Source organism: Mchenga conophoros, linkage group LG17 (assembly GCF_057382185.1).
Source record: "Mchenga conophoros isolate Kocher_MC1m ecotype Shallow Benthic linkage group LG17, M_conophoros_male_GT1.1, whole genome shotgun sequence".
NCBI classification, from domain to species: domain Eukaryota; kingdom Metazoa; phylum Chordata; class Actinopteri; order Cichliformes; family Cichlidae; genus Mchenga; species Mchenga conophoros.
The window spans coordinates 36,502,286-36,527,219 of record NC_140542.1 but is presented as its reverse complement, the minus strand read 5'-3'; the positions used below and the strand labels follow the sequence as shown (position 1 = coordinate 36,527,219).

The 24,934-nt window shown below is 41.9% G+C and overlaps 1 long non-coding RNA gene across 1 annotated transcript in view; it reads right to left on the bottom strand.

Annotated features, from left to right (window-relative positions):
• LOC146555851 (uncharacterized) overlaps nt 1-24,417 on the bottom strand; it is a 39,197-nt gene extending 14,780 nt beyond the window's left edge. Inside the window, exons 1-3 of the long non-coding RNA XR_014889145.1 lie at nt 24,390-24,417; nt 22,271-22,327; nt 20,631-20,707 (exon numbers count right to left, since the gene is read on the bottom strand). This is a non-coding gene — a long non-coding RNA (uncharacterized LOC146555851). The remainder of the gene's footprint in view (nt 1-20,630; nt 20,708-22,270; nt 22,328-24,389) is intronic.
• Nucleotides 24,418-24,934: the final 517 nt, after the last annotated feature.

Sequence of the window (24,934 nt, the reverse complement as noted above, 5' to 3'; positions counted from 1 at the left end):
TATAATGAAGACTGTGAAAGTAGAGGAGGGAAAGTCGGTGCTATGCTGCTACCGTTGCTGCTGTTACCTGAAGCCCTGCAGTGGTGCGCAGCATTTGATCTAACAGTAATGTAACTGTAGGCTGTAAAATGCATTTTTTACATATCTTGGATCAAACGAGCGTAGCCTGTGCTGATGTCTCAAATAATATGCTGCTAATATTTGAAAAAATAAAAAAGTTATGCTCTGGTTTGTTTGCACTTTTGGATTCTTGCAGTGACCCGTCTCTGAATTTGCTTTTATTTACTCTGCTTGACTGTTCTGTTAAACTGCATTTGGCTTGGATAAATCCGGTTCTGCTGACGGATAATATTCATCTTTTTTCCTCCGTAGAAACATCACGATTGCACACACAAATTGTTTTCTTACTTGGCTTGGTAAAGTTTTTCATTCATCTAGGCAAACTTTTTCCTTCTGTTATAGGTTAAAGCGTTTATTCAAAAGACATGAAACACAAGCTCAGCAGCTTCAATACATTCTGAAGTTTTGCAGCTTCAAATTGATTCTGAATTGACCAGTGGCTCCAGGAAACTAATGTGATTCTCACAATAGTAAAGCACCAAGTACAGGTAAACACATAAACACACTCATGAATGCCTCAGAGAAGATGTTCCAAATGCTTTAAGGTTTTGTGTTTTTTGTCCATAAAGGCTACGTCTACACTAATCCAGATAAACTGGAAAACGGCCTTTTCATCTAAAAATGCTCCGCGTACACAATATCGTTTCCAGTCGTTTTCATCCACACTGAAAACGCTACGTTCCTGTACTGTGCATGCGTAAAACGTAAGAAAATTGACCTGCGTCATTTCCGTCTGCCGTTTATTTACTTTTCCGGCTCTTTGAAAATAAAATGTTGAGGAAAAGTGCCGAATTTTATCTGGAGCATGTACAAACTGATATTAATCTTTAATAGGGCTGTCAAAATTGAGAGCAAACAAAAGAACTGCCATACAACATCATCTGCCATCTTAGTTGAATTGGTCATATGACTAAAATGCACCATCGTTTTCGAATGCCTCCGTTTTCGCAGTCTACACTGCAACGCAAGAACAGCGTTTTCAAATGTATCCACTTTGGAGAGCGTTTTCAAAAAGCTCAGTATTCCTTGACCAAAAACACCGTCTCAGTGTGGACAGAAGGCCAAAACACAGAGACAAAGATGTGTTTTCAAACTAAAACATAATAGCGTGGACATGGCCAAAGTCAGGTCCTCTGGTGGCATCTAGTTGTGTGCTGCTGTTTGTTTTTACTTTTATAGAAAACTAAAAATTAGGAAACTAGAATTACTAGAATCTTACTTGTAAACCTTCACTTGAATGTCTGCCCAGACTTTAACATTCAGTTTAGATTTTTTATACTGTAAATAGCACATCAGGACTTGAGCTTTTTTTGGTAACATTAGTTTTTACCATCAAAAACAAAACAAAGGTGTTGTCTTTTATAGTTATTGCCAACATAAGTGATGATGCTGAAGAGGCTCTAGAAAAGTGGAGGGAAATTTCTTAACTATTAGCTTCCTTCTACTTATTCAATCATGTGCTTTCTTACACAAACCTTTGCTGACCTTATTGTCACTGGTAGAAAGTATAAAAGATAGACGTAGCTACTGTGACTTCGCCTTTTGGTTTCTGAAGTTCCATTTAGAAGCCTTGAGATGAGCATTTCCATTGTTTCCATCATAGTTGCTAAAAATGGATGTGACAAGAAAGGATGTGTCCTGTGAAATGGAGCTGATGTTTTCTTAAGTTACAGTACATCAGACTTCTCAAGGCCGCCGTAAATATCAGGGCTAGCTTGATAGCGTTAGCTGATAACTAAGAACTGCACTATATGCACACTTTTAGCTTAAACTACACAAGGCTTTAAAATAGGAGGTGGATGACCTCACAGTCCCCTACATCCATTGTTTATATACAGTCTATGCTGCTGTAGTCTTAGCAGGGTTAAAACGTGTGTAAAGCATTTTATGAAATCACAAATTATGGTTAAGTTTATGGACTTAACATTCACAGCTAGGTTCATTAGCATTAACAGTATATTCATTGAATCGTATTGATTAAAATGGACTGGATGTATTGAGCACTTTGGTGTTTCACTGTAAATTCACAAAATTCTAGAATGAGCCTCAGCATTTAATGTTTATACTAGTAAACAGAATAAGCGTTGCCACATATATTAAAGGTTTTCAAGGCTTCGTGTAACCCTTTCAAATCATCAACTGTTATTTCAACTTTTGCATCACTACCGTGAAGGTTTTAAACCGCTGACCTCGACTAACCAGCGCTCTCCCGAGCTTTCTGGTCCCATTTTAACTGACTGCGCTGTTCAAATGAGCTCGACCTGACTCAACCTGCTGCACCCCACTGAGGAGGCCGCTCATGAATATTTTAACAGAAGTTTGCTTATTGCACAATGAACTGTTTTCCCCACTGCTTGGAGCCACATACACGCAGGCGCTCATGCATGAAGCCAAGCGAGCATACGCACACTTGCACACGCATGAACATGCAAAACTACATTTCCTCTCACTGCGGTAGTTCTCCTGCACTGTAAGTACAGGTACACATGCCTACACACAGATATCACACGCACACACACACACACACACTGTAATTTGATGACTTTAGATGCTAATGAGCTGTTGTGGTGTTTACCCGACACGCATGGTGGGTGTCGCATGGGGGCATCACTGCCTGTTTTTAATGATGTTTATTTGGCACACGTTTGAGGAGTGAATGAAGGGGATGAGGGGCGCGTGTGTGTGTGTGTGTGTGTGTGTGTGTAACTGACTGGCAGATGTTTAAGATGAAGGAGGGAACTCATCCAGCAGATATCTCCGGCAGATAACTGAACATGTCACGACCCGGCGTTCGAATGAGGAAACACGAGTGGCACTTTGTGTCTGTGCTGTTTGGGTTTTTCACTGGCATGCTCTAATTGTTATTCTCTTGTCTTGCTGATTGCTGAAGCGTGTTTGACTCTTTTGAACAGAAACAGATTTGTTAGGTTATCAAAAGGACAGGCTTCAACTTGCATTAATGTTTCTGTGAAGTGGACCAAAATCCCTGAGCAATGTTTCCAGCACCTCGGAAAATCTCTGCCATGAAGAATTAAATTTAGTATTTATTTAGTATTTATTTATTTATTGTCATTGTCAAGAACAATGAAATTGCGTTTGGGGCTTCCATACAACCCAAAAAAAAGAAGAAAATAATAAATACCCCTTAAAACCCAAGTGTACATATTTAACCCAGTGTGACTCCAATGCAATAAGACAATCCTTAGCAATAATGTTCGTAGAAATTCAGACAAAGACCTGAGAAACATGACAAAATACAACAATGCAACCCATTCAATATTATTGTACTGTGAGATATGATATCAGATATGATAGTTATCTATTTAAGAAAGAGGGGGGGGGGGCAGGAGGGGGAAGAGAATAAAGATATGATGCACCAATGCAGACCAGTTCATTGCTATTAAGAAGTTGGATATGGTTATTGTCCGTGAGAGGGGGGCAGAGAGTTCAGGAGCCTCACAGCCTGTGGATACAGGCTGTTGGCCAGTCTGGATGTTCTGGCCTGTATAGACCTGTACCTTCTCCCTGAGGGCAGCAGATGGAAAAGGTGGCGCGCAGGGTGATGTTGGTCCCGCAGGATACTGTGCACCCTCCTCAGGCAGCGAGTGGGGAAGATATTACTGATCTCTGGCAGACTTGTTCCAATAATTCTGCCAGCTTCTTTCACCACCCGCTGGAGTGCTTGCTGATCGGCCTTGGTGCAGCTGGGGAACCACACTAGAAATCCATACGTCAGAACGCTGCTGATGGCACAGTTGTAGAAGTTCAACATCAGAGATCTGGGAATGTGTGCGCTCCGCAGTCTCCTCAGGTAGTAGAGGCGCTGTTGGGCCTTCCGTACAACTGAGGTGATATGGTTGCCCCAGGACAGGTCCTCGGTCACAGTTACCCCCAAGAATTTAAAACTGCTCACCCTCTCCACCGCCTCACTGCCAATGAAGAGAGGCAGATGGTTGTTATGACCCCTCTTCCGGAAATCTACAATGATCTCCTTGGTCTTTTTGGTGTTTAAGACCAAGTTATTGTCGTGGCACCATGACTCTAGTTGTTGCACCTCTGTCCTATAGTTTGTCTCATCATTGTTGGATATAAGTCCGAGCACTGTAGTGTCATCTGCAAACTTAACAATGAGATTGGACGCGCAGGAGGAAATACAGTCATGGGTGAAGAGAGTGTATAGCAGAGGGCTCAGAACACACCCCTGAGGGGCACCGGTGTTGACCACAAGGGTGGAAGAGGTGTTCTTACCCACTCTGACACTCTGTCTACGGTTAGTGAGGAAGTCCACAATCCAGTTGCACAGAGAGGAGTTAAGTCCCAGTTGGTGGAGTTTGGGACGGAGTTTGTATGGCCGGATGGTATTAAAAGCCGAGCTGTAGTCTACAAAGAGGAGCCGTGCATAGGTGTTCCTGTGTTCCAAGTGCTTCAGTAATGTGTGCAGCACTGTGGCGATCGCATCCTCGGTTGACCGGTTCTCCCTGTATGCAAACTGGTGCGAGTCCAGGGATGGTGGAAAAGCAGCTCTGATGTGTTTAATGACCAGTCTCTCCAGGCATTTGGCGGGAATGGGGGTGAGTGCCACAGGTCTGAAATCGTTCAGACATGTGACATTTGACTGTTTTGGGATGGGAACGATGGTTGCTGCTTTGAAACAGGATGGTACCAGTGAACAGGACAACGAGGTGTTATATATAGAGGTGAAGACGTCCGCCAGGTCCGCAGCACAGTCTTTTAGCACCCGGCCCAGCACTCCATCCGGCCCGGCCGCCTTCCTGGTGTTAATGCTCCGGAACACACGCCTCAGCTCATGAGTGCTCAGGACCGGAGCAGGGTCGGTTGAGGGGAGAGGGGACAGGACAGGGTCGGTGTTCTCCCTGTCAAAACGGGCATAAAAGAGATTTAAATCCTCAGCCAGAGTAGAACTGTCGGCTGAGGGTGATGGTGTTCTTCTTTTGTAGTCCGTGATAGCCCTGATGCCCTCCCAGACCTGCCTTGGGTTTGTGTTGTTCTCAAACCTGGCCTCGATACGCCTCCTGTGCTGCTGCTTGGCAGTCTTGATGCCTCTTCTCAGGTTGGCCCTGGCAGCACTGTATGCCTCCTGGTCCCCGGATTTGAAAGCGTTGTTCCTTGTTCGAATAAGTTGTTGAACTCCGTGTGTCATCCAGGGTGGATTATTAGGGAACACACGGAATCGTTTCCAAGTTGTTACATTGTCCACACAGAAACAGATGTAGTCCAAGACAGTGGAGGTGTAACTGTCCAATGCGACACGATTGTCAGTGTCCTGCACCTTGAATACATCCCAGTCTGTGCAGTGGAAACAGTCCTGAAGCATCGGAATAGCATCCTGCGGCCATGTTCTCACGGTTTTGGTTGTAATCCCAGTGCTCTTGATCTTTTGTGTGTATATTGGGTGTAGCAGAAGGGAGAGATGGTCTGACAGACCCAGGTGGGGATAAGCCTGGGCTCTGTACGCATTCGCCATGTTGGTGTACACCTGGTCCAACGTTCTATCTCCTCTGGTAGAACACTTCACATTACGGTGGAAATTGTGAAGTACAGATTTCAGGTCCGCGTGGTTAAAATCCCCAGCCGCAATAAAGACACTGTCCGGGTGTGCTACCAGGCTGTTATTGATGCTGCTGCTCAATTGTGCTAACGCTAGCTTAGCATTAGCATCTGGTGGAATGTAAACAGCGCAGATGTAAACTGCAGAAAATTCCCGAGGGAGATAGAATGGACGGAAAGCAGCGAAAGGGTCTCCAACAACATACCAACAAGGTGTTTCTCACAGTGCGGGAGCCAGTGAGAGTATAAAAGATGATCAGAAACATATTTTTGCCACTAAATGATTTGTAGACAACAAAACTTCTAGTATGACATATTGGCTCTCACTATCTTGATTTTTTCAGAGCCAGAAAAGATCATATTTTGAGGAAAAAGCAGAGTCATAAGTTATTAGCAAAAACTAGGTAGCGTGGTTAATATGGTGCATCACACAGATACAGTTACCTGATAAAACAGTCCGAGTCATGTGGAAGCTAGAGCTTATCCCAGTTGCTACCAGCCAAGAGCCGGGGTACACCCTAGACCAGCGGTCCCCAACCCCCGGGGCCACGGACCGGTACCAGTCCGTGAGTCATTTAGCACCGGGCCGCGAGAGTTGAGGCTCAGGTGTGAAATGTGTGGTTTGCAGGGTTTTTATCGGTTTTCAGCGTTATTTTGTTATCGTTTTTATCATTAACTCGGTTTTCCTGGGTCTTTTCACGTGTGTTATGAATAAATCTTCTTTTTTTCGGTACCGTTACTAGATTTATTTAGTTGTATTTATCCGCGACACCTTAAAGGCCGGTCCGTGAAAATATTGGCGAGCATAAACCGGTCCGTGGCGCAAAAAAGGTTGGGGACCGCTGCCCTAGACATACCTATCCGGTCTTTAAGTGATGACGTGATGAATCCTGCTTCGCGTTTAATAAGGCTGTTGTGTATTTAACATGTTTTAATGCTTTGTATCTTGTTCTAATTAATCTCAACAAGCCCCTAAAAACAGTGTCGGCCTCTCTCAGTTTTTTATTACCGCTATTCATTTTAAAGCTCAGTTTTTAAAACCTTACGATGTAACTACAGCCCAGCCCATGCAGCGGTATATGAATGACTAACCTCGTGTTGTGGATGGATTATCTCAGTTGTTCTCCTGACTGAAGTTTGGTCCATTTACAGCATCCTGCCATGGGATTGCATTTGTCCCTAACCATCGGGAACCCTCACGTTAACTTTTATCGAGTGGAAAAAACGTTAGCGTTCATCCTCCAGCTTCACTGTTTATATTACGCTAACATAGCTGTGTTGCTAGTGATCACGTAGCACATCATTATATACCAGCTAGCCCAACTTCAGTAACCCTACAAACGTCACTGCTGTTTAGTTTCCTGTCTTCATTTATATCGGAAGTGACAGCAGAGCTGTACATTTGAATTTGTTTCAGAAATCAGTCAGAACATGCTATATTATATTTAGATGGAAAATAGCAAGCTAACTCCGTTACATTTCATAAATTCGGTTTTCATGGATGCCTGGATGTTAAACATAATTGTTACACCTGATAAAGCAGCAACGCTGATCACTTTATTACAGATGAAAGAATTTAGACAGTTTTTAACTCTCAGTGATGCCGCAGTGATCGTGTGATTTAGGGGCCTGCAGCGGAGTTTGGGCCCAGGCACGGCTAATGACGTCAGACTTAAAAAGACCGAATGGTCTTGAATAATCTGGCCTTATCTTATCTTCAAGACCTCACAGTCTCTAGTCCTGTCTGTCTGTTCTCTTCTCTTTCCCCGAACCCTCAGTCGCTGCCCCTCCCTGAACCCAGTTCTGCCAGAGGTTTCTTCCTGGTAAAAGGGAGTTTTTCATTCCCACTCTTGCCAAGTATTCGCTGATTGGTTGTCTCATTATTGGGGCTTTCTCTGTATTATTGTAGGGTCTTTACCTTACATAATTTCAGTATGGAGAGATCACTTGGAAGAACTGAACATGATTTATTGAGACAGAAAAAATTAATGTGTTTGGCAATTAGACTCTGATGACCCATCACGGCAGAATGGAATCCCAGCAGCGATAGGATTTCGGACAAGACCCCCACCCCAGAATTTCTCCTATGTGATCACACTAATAATCTCCCATTGTAGCCCAAAGATGCCCTACTGGCAGTTCAGGTCTGGTGACTGGGTAGTATGGGTTCGTAAAATCATTTGAAATAATTTTGGCAATTTTCAGACTTTGAAGTTAGCCATTAGATGATGATAAGCTGTAACCATAAAGGGATGCTCATATCAGCAGCACTCATCAGATGCGGTAAGCTGTGGAATTCACAAACTATTTCCCCACCAGCAGCCTATGTGAACCTAAGTTGCTGTAGCCCATCTAAGCCATGTATTTCACAGTTGTGCAATCTGCTCAAAAAAGCTTTCCTGCTCACCAAAGTTGTACAGACTTGTTTTCCAAGTCACCGTATGCTTTTTATTTAACTCCAACCACCCTCAGCTCTTTTCAGTCAGCAAAGCTGCTGTTTGTTGGAAGTCACTCACGTCCTATTTTTCCTCCATCCTGATATATGATGTGAACACTGAGAACAGCTTTTGAACCGTGTCTGAGGGAATTTGTGCGTTGCATTGCTGCCGCGTGATTTGCTGATTGTGTGAAAACATGAGAATAGGCAGGTGAGCATATATGCCTGATGAGCAGATCATTTTGTAGTCCAAAACTTTTCTATAAGAAACAGTCAGTGCCTTGGAGAGTAGAGCATCTTTTTGCACATTACATCATAGAAACCTGATAGGGAATCTCTTTGTGAGGGTGTATGTGTGTGTGTGCTCTGACAGAATATAGATGGTTGATGTCAACAGATGTGACTCTGCTGAGTGCAAGAGATAACAATCAGTTTAAATGTGATCACATTTACAACACCATTTAAAGGCCCAATACAATTTTTTTTTAAAAATTTAAATCAGTCTTTACAGTGAAAGGTGTCACATGCAGTCATTCGATTAGCCAGGTCTTCTTTTAGACTGCTGGAGTTACAGCTAGTAGAACACAGATGCATAAATGGATCAGTTGCAATTGCAGACTATTTGTCACCAAATATATCCATACAGTCAGAGAGTCACACATGAATGTATTACAATTGTTTATGAGCTCTAATGTGCAGCTGTCATGTTAGAAATAAACGGTAACACCAAGTAGAAGAGTAGCAAGTAAAGGAAACATGAAAGGACAGACTCCTGCACGGCATGTACCACCGGCAGAAAGAGGAAGTGGTTATAATCACATCACTGGACAAAGCTGGGCTGAAAGACAGCACAGGAACAAGCCTAAGATCTATGAGCACAAGATCCATAGATGCTGGGGTCTACCAGAGCAGCCAAGATCCAGCACATAACAGCAGGGTGCAAGATGCTAGCAGGAAGGGTAACACTGAAAGGCACCCGCATAGTATACAGAAATATCTGTGCTCAGTATGGCCTGGAAGTCCCGAGGTCACAATGTGACACGCCCTCCAGGGTGTTCGAGAATGGCCAAGATAAGATCATGTAGGACATCCAGATACAGGCTAACTCAATCGGACATAGTAGCAGTGAACGACTAGAGGATGAAGGCTGTAGTGATAAATGTAGCTATTGCAACTTCTTGTTTTTCACAAGAAGCTCAAGAAATACCAAACGCTGAAAGAGGATCTTGAGAAAATGTTGAGTGTGAAGACAACAGTGATAATCGGAGCACTCAGTGACCCGCAAGTTGGGCGAGTGGCACTGGCGGATCCCAGGAACAACATCTGAGACTCTCAAGCTCCCTGGACATTTCCAATCCTCTTCTAAGATTCTAGTTTCCAAATCCTTCATTTGTGCATTTAACTTATAATATGAACACACTGATGAGCAGGATAGAAGCACATTTTATTAAAACATCTCCTTTTCATCATTACTTCCGCAGGTGTTTGTGAGGATCTAATAAGTAAATGGTATTATTTTGTCATTATGAAACAATGACATGCCTTTTTAATTGGCACAGCAGACCTTTCTCTATATATATTTCTGGGAAAACAAACACATAGCAGTTCATTAGTTTGCAGGAGAAGCGGTGCACCTGTTTCCTCTTAAAGTATGAGCTAATTTAGCTGCTTTTTTTCATACTGGCCTCTTTGAAGCCAGATGATTGAGATAAAAGAACACCTGACCCTGGTAGTCTGTTTCTTCATTTAATGCCACAATTAACGAAGATGAGCTGGAATTTATGGTTGCTGTTAATTTTCTCTCTTTTTTAAACTGGTACTAAGAAAAATCATTTATCTTAGTCTGTAGGAAATTTCCAACAACCTCAGTGTTCCCACACTTTCCACCTGTTTTGTTTCACTCGAGTTATTTTAAATATTTGCTTTAGTTTAATTCCCAATGCTGGTGTGGCCACAGGCAGAAAATGGATCAAAAAATGTTTTTTAAAAAGGTGAAAGACATGTGAAGTTGATCCAATGGTGCAGTAAAGAAGAAAAAAAAAAAAAACAGTCGGGAAGGACAGCAAATGTCAGGCAAACATCTCCTGAGTGGCTCTGCAGCAGAACTCCAGAGCAGACTCTGCATTATATGATTCCTGTGCACTCGATTGACAAATTAAAGCTATTTCCCCCCTGCCGTTTGTGGCAGGCACAGGCAACTTTTAGTTCCAATTCCACTTTGTCCATCTTGTTTTTCCTCTCATGTCTCAGAGGCTCCTCAGCCCCCATCTCACTTCATCTTCTCCCATCGTCTCATTTTCTTTCTTCCATCCAGACACTCAGAGTTATTTCCCAAGCTTTTTGCTGTCTTGATTTTTAATTACAAAGTCTTTTGAGTGGGAGGGTTGCGGTGCGTCCGAGGTTGAGGTAATCATAATGTGGTTATTCATGTCACATCTAAAGGAAGGAAAGGGAAAGGTGGAAGTAATTGAGTCCATGGCAGATGCAAGCACCTCTGCTACTGCCAGAGAGTAATGAGCGAGAGTGTGGTGGAGGCTTGTTTGGATGTTTATCAGTCTGTCCATCCGCTTGTTTGTTTACTTGTCTATCACGGTGATTGCAGAAGGAATTAAAGATGCAATGTGCAGTGCTTTTGAAGATACTATGTAAACTGTGAAGGCTTGGAAAATATGCTTCAACTGGACACATCAACAGGAAAAGTATATTTTTTTGTACAGTTGTTATGCTAATTATGTGCTAAAAATTGTAACAGACCAATCCTTAGTAATTAACACCAATAAAAGCTCCTCACGAGCCCCAGATAATTATTGTTTTAGAATTGATAAAATGGCATACAGCTGCTGATTATGAACAGAGGTGGCAAAAGTACAAACACTTTAGTGGAAGTACAGATACAAAAAAAGCTAACTGAACCTCAGGTCATATTAATATCATTATAAAATAATATTAATAGAAATAAGTGGAAATACAAACTTTATTTCAGCTTAGATTTAAATTCTAATGAATGTGCTCAGCTTGAACATTTTTTCTGTAGAAGACAAGCAAAGAAAAACCAAAGGGGGAAAAACAACAACAACTTTGCACCTAAATAGAAAAGTGAGTTTAGTCAGGGGTTAAATTTGAATTTAGCAGGTGGGGGAACCCTAAGAGGGGCTGTAGGTGTGGAGTGTTGGGGGAAAACCCCTTAAAAAGTCACATTCATTTTTATTTTGAGGGCAAGTACATTTTAAATATGGGCTGTATTCAGCTGACCTGTGCTGCTGCCCTTTGTGGTTTTAGTGTACTGGATTCAACAAGGGAAGCAGATGTTGCAAGAGCTATCGTGGCTGAGTTCCCACCCCAGACAGTATTAAGATGGAATCCAGTGAGTGAATCTAATCAGCATCATCAGTTTAAATTTAAACTGATGTCCGCTACCTTTGATGCAAACTCACACTGCCCATGAACAGCACAGCCTGTGTTGCCTTGTGCTTTAACACCGTCTTTAAGTGGCTCCCTTTATTATGTTCGTGCCTCTTCTGAAGCACTACGGAAGAGAATGTACCACCACCACAACTTGACATCTGCAACAACGTGCCACTTTAGATTGTCACAACCTCCTTTTCTTTGCCTCTTTCATCTCCTCATGTGAAAAAAAGAACTTGCAGTGGACACACCAAAACGACTGTCTTCTCCCTGCCATCCCCCTTTTTTCTTTCTTTCTTTTCAGCTAACAGTACCGCACCCATCTATCGAGGCTTGAGACCAATTATGTGCCAAAAAGTGATATCCGATGTTTCTGTGTGTATTTTTCTAATATCTTTGCTTATATTGGTAACTAGACTACAGTCCACATGGTTTACAAAGGGGTTATATATATATAAAAAAGAACTTACCTGTTTTTCAAGGGTCTTTATGATTACATTATAATCAATCTAGTATGTTTGGCAACTTAAAATATCTTTAGAGAACGGTGGGGTTACATTTGTTGCAATTTCCGCTGCTCTCTTCAAAGAGATGTCAGTGACTTTTTTTCTGCCAGGATAAATAAAGAATATATAGAAGTGACTTTGCCACCAACTGACTGCAACTTCCACCTTGACACAGTAGTGTTCTTTCTGGGTCAAAATGCTTTAATATAATTCATGAGAGATATATTTGACAGATTATAGGCCAACAAGACATTTACAGCAGTTTATATACCATCAATCATTTTGCAGCAAATACCAGAAATCACTTTTTGGCAGACAATCACTTTTTCATGTGACACAAGCAGATTGACTGGGTGAGATATTTATATTAAAATGTGAGGAAGAAACGTAAAAAAAAATATACTCAAGTTAAGTTGATACCTCTGAGAATCAACCTGGCCATTGCTGCTAATGATAAATGGAATATGTGGATATGGAAAAGCAGTTTCTGCATGTAGCTTTAATAAGGGAAATCTGTGTTTTTCTTCATCTGCCTGCATTTCTGGGGTATTCCTGTTGCTCTCTTCTTTTTGTCACACCTTCATTCTCAGTTTCATCATCACGCTACTCTGATCCAGTGATCTTCTTACCTGCCTCCTCCGAGTCGATCAGTTTCTGATCCACACTCTTTAAGCCTTATTGCTATTCTGTCACTCTGTCTTTCAAGTCGTCATTCGTGCAACCCTCCTCCACCTCATCCTGGATGTTCCGGGATTCTACTCCACCGCCAACTAGTATTATCTACACTCCTGGGTCCTGTCCTATTTCATGCCTTTGTTTTGCTATGTTGCCAATCGCCAGAATACTTATACTAATTACCCATGTGCACCAGTAATGTTCTCTACATTCAAATGATTCTGGGATGTCTCCTTGTCAATCTAAAACTAGAGATCATACAAAACACTCCCGCTTTTACCTATAAAGCTGTAATCCAAGTGGAGGATACTGCGCATGGCAACAACTGAGTTACCTCCTTAAGGCAGTGCAGTGAACACAGAAATATTAAACCACCAAAGGGCATCCCTAAACACAAACCTTCAACTAAGTTAGAATATAAACTGCAAAAATAAAAGCCTTCCAAACTTAAGTCAATTTGAACATGCCTGCATAGTGTCCCCAGATCGTCTGTGTGCAAGCCTTTCAGCAACAAAGAAATGGGTATTGATCATTTTATAACTGTGTTCCCATTTGGAAATTACCTCTTTGTCCTGAAGTTCTTCAAGTTTGAGGAAAATAACTTTCCAGAGCTTTCAAACTGCCATTGGTTTGTCTCTAAAGTAAAAGGCGAATGGAGCGAGTGACGTGACTTCTGCAAGCTTCCACCAAACCATGCATCAAGCATTTTGATGTCTGCATGCAGTTTTGCCCCTGAACAGTCTGTTTAAACTACTCTACTTGTCAGGAATGTACATACTCACCATTTAAACCTAATGTTTGCTCAAGGTGGCTTAATACACTTGACTTTCATCTGTGACATACAAGTCAAAGACTAGCTTGTTGGACTCAGTGTTCATTAGTTTGCAGAGGTTACCTAAGTATTGAGCTTATGGTTGGGGCCGAACATGCCTGGATGTTGCCTTTTGTGCAAGACATATCATTTATTATTTAAAGTTAGCATGCATCAAGCATTGCTTTGCACAATGCTTGATGCATGCTAACTTTAGCGCAGAAGGTTCTGCACGCACTTGTTTACGTGACCACTTCATGTTCACAAAAACGGCGCTGCTCTCCATTTCTCCTTTATAATGGAAGATAACAGCATGGTACCAACTGGTGATGTATGCGACTTATAACTAATAATGATACCTAGTCAGTGGGTCTGATTTGAGTGTCATATCAGGCACAAGTGCTCATTTTATTAAAAACGTTGTAGTCTTACTTCTCTGCCAAACTTTAAGTCAGATTATGACCGTCTCTACCATTGTACCATCTCTCCCCTGCGTTCTTCTCCATTATTAAAGTTTCCTTTTTTAATGTAGTGGCATGGCCCTGAACTCTTCAGATTCACAAGTGTGATCATCTTCATTATTCCTGTTTTCAGGCTCTAGCCCAAAAGGTCTTTTGAGCTCCGCTACGTGCAGCCTTGAAACAACTTTATTGAGCAACTCAGGTGTTCAAGTTAAACTTTAAAACCACCTCGTTTGTCATTGCAGAACCTTTTCATCATCTTTGGTTTTTATTTATTTTGATTCCACTTCCTCCTGTGAACTTTTTGCCATCCCTACCACAGTGTTTGTTACGATCAATGATCCCTTATTGCTCATTCTCTTTCATTGCTGCAATCTCACCTTTTGTCAGTCTTTCATTGCTTTGGTTAGGAAGTAACTTTCCTTTTAAAAAGTTCCTGCAACGTCTCAAATTATTGGGATAATGATTTATTGATGTTAAAACTGCTACTCTCTGCACCTTTTGAGCAGATTTTTTGTTCCTTTGTGTCACAAATAAAACCTTAGTCAGGGCTAAACTGCACAAAATGGTCAGCTAATTTCACCCGTCTCAGCAGCACTTTAATACACACTGTACTCATGATAGTGATAAATTATCTAATCCTGAGAAGACCAACATTTGTCTTGTCCCTGTGGGTGCCAGATGAGACAATCAACCCGTCATATTTACGTCTGTACTGTGATTTAGTGAAGAGCATGCTGCTCACTTGGAACTGCTTACCTTCATCATTATGTCTCTATTGGATAGTAAGCATTTGTCTGTGCCAGTGTAAATATGTATAATAGGGAGCCACTGCTATTTTGAAATAGTTATTTATCTTCTTTTTATGCAGCAAAATCCATCTTCCTCACCTACACACCTCATCCTCAGCAGCTCTAAAACAGGATTAACTAGTTCAACATAAGTATAATGTTTAAGTTATATATTCCTTTAAGCTAGTATCATTTGTCCAGTGGATTTGAATTACAATCACTACCTCTTATTGCCACTTGATGGCAGTCTCAGAACACAGCAGGACTTGGTTAGCCTTGCGCATGCCAGAATACTGTATATGCACTGCATATCTGTATTTGCACTTCTTCCAAGTGCCTGTAGTATCAGTCATGCAGGCGATCTGTCCACTGGCTCATTAATATATGAACAATTCTGGATAAAAGTGGAAATAATGAACTCTTTAATACCCCCTTCTTTTAAACATCTACTACATATTCTGAAACACATTTGCTCTCACAGTGCATGCATAATGCAGCATCAAGTGGGTGTCACATTCATGAATCGAATCCAGAAAGATTCACCTTGACCCGACTATGATCTGAAAACTACATTTTGTTTTCAAAGAACATATTTCGGCTCTGGCTGCTAACTTGTCATTGTGCAGCCGAACACTTTGAAACACTGCACTGCTGAAAAAGGCGCTCAGTGAAGTTGAAGTTCAAGCACTGAAAGAATATGAAACGCTGAAGTGCAAGCGATGAATAGCTCAGAGAAGGTCGGGTAATAATGGAAGCGCTGAGCGAAATTAACATAATTGAAGGGTTAAAAACTGAAAGATGATGCTAATTTTGCATTTAATATAGGATGCGTGACCAAGAAAACTAGAACGTGCGTTAATGATGTTTGAGGGACCTGAGACCTGAAAGGGTTTGAGAGCCATAGGAGGGTAATTCTAAAGACATACCTGCCAAAAAACATCTGTTTATAGTGAGAAAATGCTGAAAAGAGTCCCAAATGGCATGTGTTCAATCCAGTGAAGACCGAATGGAGTGTAAGCACTAAAAGCAGAAGATGTGAGGAGCTTTGTCTTTAATTCAAATCTAAATGTCTGGCTGGGTCAGTGTCAGCTAGAATGTAAGACCTGGAAAGGACTTGAAGTGTAACTGCTGAAACCAGAATAGAAGGAAACAAGGACACTGTTAGCAGCTTATGGCTTTTAGCATGTTAGACAACTATTTGTTTGGACAGTTGGCTCTTCCTTTTATTGATCAGACGACGTGATGCGTCGCTGCACCAGCCTCTGTCATCAGCATCAATCTGTCATCGGTTTTTATTTCTACACACCCTGAACATGTGTCCGTCTCTGCGCTGACCGCCGGGTCGCCGCTCCGTCCCGACGGTCGCACTTGTCTTCTTACAAGGCTCCGGGTTACCATAGTGACACGACGTGGGTGAAGGAGCGAGTGAACCAGCGAGTGTTGAAGATGAAGATGAAAGGAGGTAGAAGGCTGTAATCAGATTGTCTCCTTCGGTCCTGCCTCGGATCCATCTTTTCGCCTCCACCGGCCCACGTCCCGCACAGCCAAACCCACCACCACATAAATCACAATTGGCCACAAGTCACCTCTCATTGCAGCAGCCAACCGCAGATCCACAGGAGGAGGGGGGGGAGTGAGAGAAGGTAGAGGGGGGAGAGGTTGCACTTAGACTTGGCCATGCCCAGACTCAGGCTTGCGGGCTGGGGGCGGGGGGTGTTTAGTAGCCCTCGCTCCACCCCATTTCCACAGTCAACTTCCAGAAGGTCCACGGCTTCTCTACTGATATGGTTTCTTACAGCATGGTCAAATGAAGATTGATTGAGGGTTAATGGTGTAATGATTCTGTTTTACAGGCAGCCTGCTGGCACTTCTCTCAGTGAAAAGCCACGCTAAGAAGGCTACAGCCTGAGGGACCGAGGGCCTGTTTCTTTCTCCCACTTTTCCTTTCTCTAACTTCTAAATCTGTGTAACACTTTTCTCACGCCTTTAACTCCTTCACCCCGCGTTTTCCTCTCTCCTCTTCCTTCATCCCGAGTTTCTGCCGCTAATCCCGTGTGTTACAAAAGAACATAACAAATAAAATAAAAGTTTCAGCAGTCGAAGCAGAACCAGCAAAGTGCTTCATAATTAGAAAACGGCTCATAATTACAGCGTGGTCACGGGCTGTTAGCTCGCTCACTCAGCTGCCCTGCGTGGGATGGTGGCCTCCCATGATGTGCGTTTGTGTGTCAGCCTCCCTCAGAGAGGTCAGGCTGAAGCTGAGAAGGATAGCAGATGCGCTACCCCACACTTCCTATACACCAGCTGGGTGCTCTGCCAAAACAATGTAAACCTCACTCAAGGAACGACAAACATGTACATTTGGGAATATTTTGATCACACTGCTGTTTCTTCTTCAGGTGCACTGAGCAAACTATTCTTTCGCAAATGTTTGTAGAAGCAGTCTGCATGCCTATGTGCTGATTTTGTACACTTTTCATGGCCACCACGGAAGTGATTGGAACACCTGAATTCAATCATTTGAATGGGTGAGTGAATACTTTGGGCAATACATTGCCTTTCCTTATTCATGTGAAAATAGGCTCTAACTCTTCCACAGCTCTGAATTGGATCAGCAAAATGGATAAATGATGTGAAAAGATGAGAAAAAAAGGAGACAAAACACTGGTTGGAGCACCAGTATTAGTTTAATGTAACCCATATGGGATGAGGCTATTACAGACACTCAGGTTTGAATCCTCTAATTAGCAACAATTAACACAACCTGTGTTTTCTAGTGTCTAATTCAAAAAATTGGAGATCACAAGGTAACCCGACAGAAATCAAATTATTAATCTGGGTGTTTCCTAAAATTGTAAAAGTGAATTTCTATTTTCTTTGTAACGCCATCTTAACTTACATTTTTTTTCTACCTGTGCTGAATATATCCAAATAATTATTTTTATTATTCGAATATATTCAGGAGATCAAGTTTGGAATGAACTGAGTGACTGAGTTAGATTCCCGTTTGGCCTTTTTAAATGTTGTGAAATATTACATGGGCTGCTGCCATGTGAGCCGTTTACCTACATCGCTTGCCAGAAGGATGCAGACGGCGCCTTCTCGGTCTCCACGGCCACCCCCCGCATCAACGCTGGTTTCTGCGTCTGCCATTTGGCCTCCATCCCCTCCCATGACACCTGAGCATGTTAGTGACAATGGCCACAGGAGTGGAAAGTGGACATCTGGTGCACCTGTCCAGCACACACTCATACAGACTCCACAGCTCTCACAACTCCCGCTTCAGAGAGTGCACACTCAGGGTGTGTTTGTGTGTGATGATTTGGCGGTCATGCGTGGTGAAGCTAGGGATCATTGAGACCTGACTACTGGCTCGCCAACCAACTGGCCGACCATATGGATAGAAACTACTGCCCTCCTCTCGGCTCTCGCTCCTTCTTTTCGCCTCTTCAGCCCCGCCCAGCCTGTCTCTCGCCACGCTCCCCACCTGCCCAAGTATTCCTCCTTGCAGTAGCGCTCCTGCTGACTTGCTCATTCTTTTTAATGAATCATTGGGTTCACCTGCACCAGAGTGGAAATTCCACCCTCGTCATCCCCCATGTGTCACACTGGATTTTATTTTCTGCTCCTCGTGGAGATTTAGAGGGACAGGCAGGCGCGTGATGCATGGAAACTATTAGATGACATGAGATTTTAATCATTCCCCTGCTGAAGTGGGGGTGTTGCTTTAACAAATGATAATGTAGGGGAGAATGGAGTTTCAAAGATTTTTAAAAAGCTGTCAATTTTGATTTCTTTTTAAAGAATGCTGGCCCAGCAACACTGCTGACCCACTGAACCACAGTTCTTAACAGCAACTACTACGTTAGCTTTTCTCATGAAGTAGATCTTTAAGTATATACTTTTTATCTCTTTATTGAAAAAATAAAGTTGTTCAAGAAGACTTTTTTACTAGACATATCACTAATAGTAGTGCTGTCAGTGTTAATCTCGTTAAAATGACGTTAACGCCATAACCGCATTAACGCGGTTCGCACCGTGCGTGAGGCTGCATGGCGTCAATGTGTTAGCACGGTTAAGGCGCGCTAACGGAGATTTGCCACGTTAATGCGACTTTTTTTTCTAAAAAGCGACTAATCTGCCAAACTTTTGCTGGTGTTATTGGAGACTTATGACGACTTTTTGACGTAAAAGCACGTATTGCTCTTACTCTTAGCAGGCAGCGGGTGCTGCCGTGGGCACCTCGCCCGTGCCAAGGTGCGGATAGTCCTCACGCAGCAGTGTTAGAGCAGATGTTCATACCTATGCGTCCAAATTGCAAATGGATCGCACATGTGTGAAGCCGTTGCTCCTGCCCTGACTGTAACGCAGTCAGTTTTTGTTTTACTGCTACTTTTTGTGGATCACAAGGTTTAAAACTAAAAAATACACACACAAAAGTAACTCTGCCAAAGTTCCTTTTTGGGGTCACTTTTGAAGGTCCCAAGCCCAGATAAAGGAGGTGGGCTGGAGTTGTGACACTAAAAAAAACCCCAATAATTGCTAAAAGAAATTTAATTTGTAGTTCTAAATATATTCTAAATGCATTTAGGGTGTTTTTTACTGTCTTTACATCCCTTCCAAGATGTTATTTCTCTCTCCTACAACTAGGTTACAAATACATAAGCATAAGCATGCAAATTAGGCAATGACACCATTTAGTGACTTCTAGCCAGCCAATAGCGATTTTCCTTACTGAGGAGTTGGCAACACTGATTGTATAGACCTTAATCTTTGCTAGCAGCTGTGAACAAACTGGGTGGCTAGTGGCTAGATCACTCAATTCAACAAGTATCCAGTATTTGAGCTAAATTAACCAGGTGAAAGGGCAACTTGACTGAAAATATCATATGAACGTTAAAACAGTCACGCTAACAATCATGCTAATGTCGCACCATTAGCCAGGCTGCCGGTTGCTAACACATACTCACTCTAGCCCTGCTATGGACTTCATCTGTGCTGTGTATAAAACAACAGGCTGTTAAAAGCTAAAAGCTACTAAATGTTTTACCTGGGGGTAACTGTAAAGTCTCAGTGCATTTATTAGAAGTGATAATACACGTTATTTGGTGTATTGCTAGTCTAAAAATGTTCAAGAGCACATCTTTAGATGACTTGTTAAAACACTGAGCACAGCAAAAAAGAAGCTAGCTTTGTTTTTGGCTCATGCTAGCTTCAGACATTGCTTTATATTTAGGCTACCTTTCATCTCCCTTTCTAAGAGATAAATAATCAATAATCAGATAGCCCTGCGATGAATGAGTGGAGATGAATGAGATCGATAATAAAGTTAGAAAATGTTATAGTTTCATAAAGTTTAACACAAACAGCTCCCATTGCATTAGCATCTGATTTCTATCCTCTGCCGCTGTGCTCTGTCTCACACAGCAAAATTTCACCATGTTATTGATTAAAAATCCTGGTGGTGTATGATGAGCTGGCTAAATCTAATAAGCCCAACACAAAAATATTGCATTCACGTCAAAGAAAACCAAGCCGTGGATAACAATACTTCTCTCCTCATCTCCATGCACCCCTCTGTGCCGGTAGGCCTCCATAAATCTCTACCACAGTCCTCCCAGTGATTTCTCTGCCCTTTTTATGACAAAGGTAACAATTAGTGTGAGTCCCAGTCAGCAGTGCTGCCTTCATACTTTGCTATCACATCACCCTGAACCTATTCCCAGGCTGCACTCACACGGCTTTGGCACAATGCTATTACTGAGGCCAGCCCATAGGAAATAGACTGAGAAGAGAGCTTATTGATTGTCTCTGTGTGAGAGCTCGTTGATTTTCTCTCTCACCTGTATCACCTACCTCTCTCTCTCTCCTCCCTTCATGTCTGTTGCTTTCTCTCTTCTTTCTCCTCACTGCATCACAATCCAAGGTTGCACCTGAGAGGAAAATCAGCCCACAATCATCCAGAAATACACACAAAAACGAAACTATCGCATTGCATCCAGCTATAGCATTTTTTTTTCGCCAGGTGCATGCATGCAAAGACACCTGCATCCGAGTGTATACGCTTTATCTTTTCTAGTGCGTAACCTTTTTCGCGGTAGAGCGAAGGAATGTGTGCATGCGTGAAATGATGAGATCAAACCAGCAGTAATGCTCTGCTTGCTATCATTATTAAACCTTTTGATAAGAGTGAGTGTGTGTAGGGGGGAGATGGAAAGGCTGAGAGAAAAGGGGGAAAAAATCGAAGCCATTAGGCCTCTCCAACACTTTACCCTGTAGTACTCTGGCTGTATCTTTTTCACGTGGGGAGAAGCTTTTTTGGCTTTGGCTGTGAAAAGAGAGTCAATTTATTATCTGCCCTTTCCCAACTAATTCTATTTCAGTGCTCACTAACACACCATTGTTTGATTTACAAGAGGCCATTTAATATTCATACGTGCCCGGGAGACATCAGACAAGCTCTAGAGAGACAGCAGGAGATTTACTGGCTTTTTTTTTTTGCCATTTCTTGCTCGTGTCTATTTGTGATGGAATCGTGGAAACGTAAACTTGTTTCATCTGATTCCGATACGGTCGTCATTCGCAACTCAATCTCCGTTTTTCATTCTTTTATTTTCGTCTCTCTCTCTCTGCTTACATCTATTTCTGCCTTTCAGGTTCTGTTTTCCCTTCCTGTTTGTTATCTGAAGCTTTTCTGAGCCACAAGTACAGAAACATATCGCCGATGATGAGATGGGGTCCTTCTACCGCTCCGGCAGGCGTCGTGACACATGCCCTGACTTTTAATGACCTGCCCGCTCCTTCAGGGGAGCGCACAGGGAACAGACTGGAATCCAAAGAAAATCCAGTATTTCTGAATGTCATCAAAACTAAACAGCAAAATCCTTTAAGGTCTTTAAAATAAATGTAAAAAAAAAAAAAAGAAGAAAAAGGAATGTATGTCAAGCCCAACAGAAGCAGCTGTGAATGTTGAAGAGGTATCTATGCGTTTTACGCTAGAAAGGGATTAATGGCGGGCGTTCGTTTGAGTGCAACCATGAGGCTTCTCCTCAGTGTGCATCTGCCTCAAAGGTGGAGCATGTTTCAGATTGGTTGGTGGTTTGAGGCCCAGATTCAACACTTCTTGTTTGCAGTGGCAGCAAGCACAACCTTTTTCGTGACAGATCCTTATCCACACATGCCCTAACACATAGACATACATCGACACCTGCATACGGAACTTTGAGAAGCTGAACTTGTGTGCACCATCATCTGCACTCTCCGCTGGTTTTGCGTGAGTGTGTATATATATTGTGAATTTGTGTGTGTGTGTGTATTCGTGAACATTTCTCTTTGAATCTTTGTGTGTTCGCGAATCCTGTCTGGCTGCATAGAGGGGCTGAGGTGAGTGATTGCCTTGTTTCTGTGGGCGGCAAGCTGTGGCGGTTTGCTCTCACTGTAAATTTAGAAGAATTCTTAATGGAACTCGAGAGCTGTCAGGCCTCAAAGTGTTGTACCTTTTTTTTCCCCCGATGAAAAGAGCGATGACTAGATCCTCCGTATACAACCCGATTCTGAAAGTCAGAAGAAGACATCAGTTAATGCATATGTGTTGTGGAAAAAAATACCACAGTGCTCTTAAACAAATGCGTTTTTGCTGAATAAATTCTGCTGTAAACTGCATAATTGAAGCAATGGGAGGTGGGAAAATAGCCCACAGGTTTTTAGTCTCATACTCTTTAACCATCAGTAAGCGCACAGTAATTAAATAGATTAAGTGATGCAACTTAATCTATTTAAATTTAAAAATATTCTTTTTTCCATTTTCTGACTTTTTGAGTTATTGATCGTTTTTGATTAAATAAACTACTTAAAAGCATAACATCATTCTACTTAATTCTGTTGTTTCAGCATTAATGTGTGTGATCAGTAACATTTAAGTGCTTGTAGTGAAGAGTAATGGGAAAACAGCTTTATATGAGAACTGTCAGGATAAGAAGTGGTTGCATCAAAGATGGGGACCACTCGCAGTCAGTTCTCCATCTTTCAAGTGAATTTAGTGCGTCAAGATAGCAATAATACGGCAATAAGAAGCAGTCAGTCTGCTATCAGTCTGAATGAATAGGGTGAAGCTGCATATTATATCGCGCTAATACAAAAGTTGACTGTGATAAACTGGTGAAAATCGCAAATCTGTTGTTGTTCATACAAAGAAAGTTCAGCAAGAACCGCATAGATCTGAAATATAAATTCAGACATTTCTCCACAAATAGTGACGCAGCTGCTTCAGGACAGCAACCTTGCTTTTATGTTTGAATATAACTAGAATGCAACCAGTTGGCAGCCAGCTGAGTCGAATCCCCAATGGCAAAGAAACAAGTCACAAATGATAACCGCAAACGGACTTGCGCAATCCATGTTTATAAATTACATGGCAGTCATTTCCAAACCTTCGCCAGTCAGTCAGACTTGGACTGCAGTTGTTTGTAGATGGGTTACTTTGCAATCAAAAGTGGGCAGCCAAAGCTGAGGGTGTTGCATGCTAAACTTCTGGAAGTCCCCCACATTTGGTGAAAGATCACAGATACTTGCAATCAGTCCCACAATGTGAAAAAATTGAACACAATCACTAGTGTTTTAGTTGCGTGGGGGTTGCCGTCTTATTTTTACCCTAGGACAGGGGTGTCCAACTCCAGGCCTCAAGGGCCAGTGTCCTGCAGGTTTAGACGTGCCCTTGATCCAACACAGCTGATTTAAATGGTTAAATGACCTCCTCAACATGTCTTCAAGTTTTCCAGATTGCTGGTAATGAACTAATCATTTGATTCAGGTGTGTTGACCCCGAATGTTATCCAAAACCTGCAGGACACCGGCCCTTGAGGCCTGGAGTTGGACACCCCTGCCCTAGTGTGACTGAGCAGTTACTGAGCTATTGATTTAAAGTTAAGTTGCATATGTTGCCTTCTATTAGAACAGCAAAGCTATGACACCATGAGTGCACTGGGTCACTGGTGCACAGAGTGCAAGCTGATGAATTGCCCCATCTTAAAATCTGATAAGATAACCTTTATTAGTCCCACACGTGGGAAATTTGTTTTGTTATAGCAGAAAGTGGACAGTGCAAAGTTACATAGCAAAAATAAAAAAAAACACTGGAATAGGATAAGATGATGAGAATAAGAATAAGATACTGTACACAACTGAATAGAATAAATAAAAAATGATGACATAGGAAGCTTGTTGTGATGAATGATCAATTGGCATAAAAACTCATTTCAAAAGTAATAAATAAACAATTCAGATTACACATCAGAATCTGTAATTATCTATAACTCCATCCATTCATTTAATTAACTGCTTATTCATTTCACAGTTGCAAAGGTTTGGAGTCTACATGTGATGGCTGCAGTTACAGCCACACAATGGTAATAGTGTTACAATAGAGGTTTAAATATAACACTACATTTACATTTTTCTTTCTTTAGATACAGGATTTAATTTACAGGATAATAAAGAACTGGTTTTGGTTTAGAATTAATTCATTTATACAATACATAATACCGTATTCAAAAATAAGTGCTCACATTTTAGTTTACAGTGTTATGTATGATTTAATCTTTTTGTTTTCTGAGTTACCTCAGTGGCAGCTGCTCCAGTGTCTTGGTTGATGAGCTAAGAGGTGGAAAAGGGGCGGAGCAAGCCTATATGGAGAACTGCAAATTGGGTCATACCAATACTCTGGATCATGGGGGGGGGGAATGGAATTTGTTATGTTAGTTTCAGTTGGGTATTTGTGTGTTTTTGTGAGCTGATCAGCCACTATTTATGTTTCCCCTTTGTCTTATTCAGGTAGGCTGGTTTCTTTGAGTTAGTAGTATTGTTTGCTGTCAGCTTTTCAGTCAGTTTAACCAAGTTTGTTTTGCGGTTAAATAAAAAGCCTTTTTTTTTTTTTACTTTAACCTGCGTCTGATGTTCCTTCACTGCTCGATCCACTACACACTTACAACTAATGTAGAATTGCCTAGTATGTATTTGTGTGGACTGTAGGAAGAAACCCACCCAGGCACAGGGAGAACATGCCAACTCCATTATTAAAAATAAGTACGTACAAAAATAAAATAATACTACTCCTTCTTTACACTCTATTCTCTTCTCTGTGAAGAAGATCGTCTGATCAAGTG